General features: G+C 33.5%; 1 long non-coding RNA gene across 1 annotated transcript; it reads right to left on the minus strand.

Moving 5' to 3' along the window:
• Positions 1–1,222: 1,222 nt before the first annotated feature.
• LOC142233233 (uncharacterized) lies at positions 1,223–1,892 on the minus strand. The gene is made up of 3 exons (XR_012721365.1): positions 1,865–1,892; positions 1,720–1,795; positions 1,223–1,364 (listed from the first exon to the last, which is right to left on the minus strand). It is a non-coding gene; the product is annotated as an uncharacterized LOC142233233 (long non-coding RNA).
• Positions 1,893–2,227: the final 335 nt, after the last annotated feature.

Consider the following 2,227-nt stretch of genomic DNA (forward strand, 5'->3'; position numbering starts at 1 on the left):
ACGTAGCCATTCAACCAGAAATGAGCCTCATCGCTGAACAAAATTTGTCGATAAAAAAGCGGATTTTCTGCCAACTTTTCTAGGGCCCATTCACTGAAAATTCGACGTTGTGGCAGATCGTTCGTCTATTCATGATGAAATGTCAAAGCATACTGAGCATCTTTCTCTTTGACACCATGTCTGAAATCCCACGTGATCTGTCAAATACTAATGCATGAAAATCCTAACCTCAAAAGAATCACCCTTTATTTATGAACATTCTACATTTAGAAACGAATATAAGTTGTTTATACAAATTTTCTATATATACATATATATGTATATTTATAAATGTTAAGCTAAGATCTCAAGCTTAATAAAACTATTGACATTTATTGAAATAAATAATAAACACCAATAAAACACCAAAAAAAAAAATAAAAAATATGTATACATATTTATTCATACTTGTAAGCATTTTGTGAGATTTCCGTGGAGGAAATTGAGCTGACTTTAAGCTAACAAATGGTTAGGTTAGGTTAGGTTAGGTTATGTGGCAGCCCGATGTATCAGGCTCACTTAGACTATTCAGCCCATTGTGATACCACAGTGGTGAACTTCTCTCTTATCACTGAGTGCTGCCCGATTCCATGTTAAGCTCAATGACAAGGGACCTCCTTTTTATAGCCGAGTCCGAACGGCGTTCCACATTCCAGTGAAACCACTTAGAGAAGCTTTGAAACCCTCAGAAATGTCACCTGCATTACTGAGGTGGGATAATCCACCGCTGAAAAACTTTTTGGTGTTCGGTCGTAGCAGGAATCGAACCCACGACCTTGTGTATGCAAGGCGGGCATGCTAACCATTGCACCACGGTGGCTCCCTAACAAATGGTTAATCAAAACTGAGTCACATGTGACTCAAGAAATCACTCATTTACCATGTAAAATCCTATTCAGTTTTAACACGTGTTGTCATTGGATCGAGTCAGATCTCACTCACCTCTGCATAAGTTTCAGCTTTCCAAAAGTTAGCTCAAAATCAGTTAGCTTTTGGCTGATAATACACAAGGACACTTCTAACGGATTAGTTTATGGTGAGCTATCTGGTTAATAAATTATTTTTTATTTATTATTTTTTTATTCATTTTATTCTGAAGTAATTATAAGCTTACTCAGTCTTTGTAACTATATTAAAACAAATAAAATGTATAATATAATACATCGCAAATATAATATAATATAAGTTCTAATATTAGGCTTGAGTGTTGTCTTAATATCTTTCGCTTTTCTTTCCTTTGAGATTGTGCTGTAACTCGCTGACTGAAAGTGGGCTTCATCAGAGAACTCCAAATGCCTTGAAGGCATTTCTCTAGATATTTTCCTCTATTACAAAGAATTGCATATAAAAAATAATAATAATATATAAGAAGAGAACGATAGACTGATATATACATATAGACTATACCCATTAAGATCAGTACTATGTTCGCTTTTCGCGTTTAAATTTTCGCGGTTATTTTATTAAAACAGTTCTATATAAAGAAGATAAATTAACTCAATTGATGTCCTGGTTCCTCTAAATTTCGGCAAAACTTTATGTTTGTTTTCATTTATAATTTTGTTTATTTAAGGAAAAGTAATCGCGAAAATAAAGTGGGTTTCAACTCGAAAACCGAACATAGTACCAACCTTAGGTTTTGTGCGGAGTTTCGTTGCGGAAACTGAACATAGTACTTACCTTTAAACAGCAAACAGCCCATTGAAAAATTCATTGGGAGTTTCCATTTATTCCGTCAATGATACCACTATGATGGCTTCCACATAAAAAGTACAAATTTCAATTATTAAATTGCATTTTAGTTATGCATTTAAATGTTAATTACCGCAATCCATCGGAAAAATACAAATGTCGTATGAAATCACAATATTTATTTAAAAATCTAAATGACATTTATAGCAGTGAATATATTTTTTTGTTTATTTTTTATCTTTTCTATGACTTGATATTACTTACATATGCATCAGCTTTGAGTGAACAAAAAAGTAACTCATTGCTGATCGGGAAGAAGTGAGTTGAATAAAATTCAATTGTCTCAAGGCTGCATAAGTATTGAGTTAGCTAGAAGTCACCACAGATTAGTTAGCAAAAACTTAGTTTGATTTTGAGTGAGTTCAGTATATTCCTACAGGGTTTCAACAGATTTTCTGTCGTGCCACAAGATAAATGGTTGTGGCAACCAAATCTA

This window comes from Haematobia irritans, chromosome 4 (genome assembly GCF_050003625.1).
Source record: "Haematobia irritans isolate KBUSLIRL chromosome 4, ASM5000362v1, whole genome shotgun sequence".
Lineage (NCBI taxonomy): Eukaryota > Metazoa > Arthropoda > Insecta > Diptera > Muscidae > Haematobia > Haematobia irritans.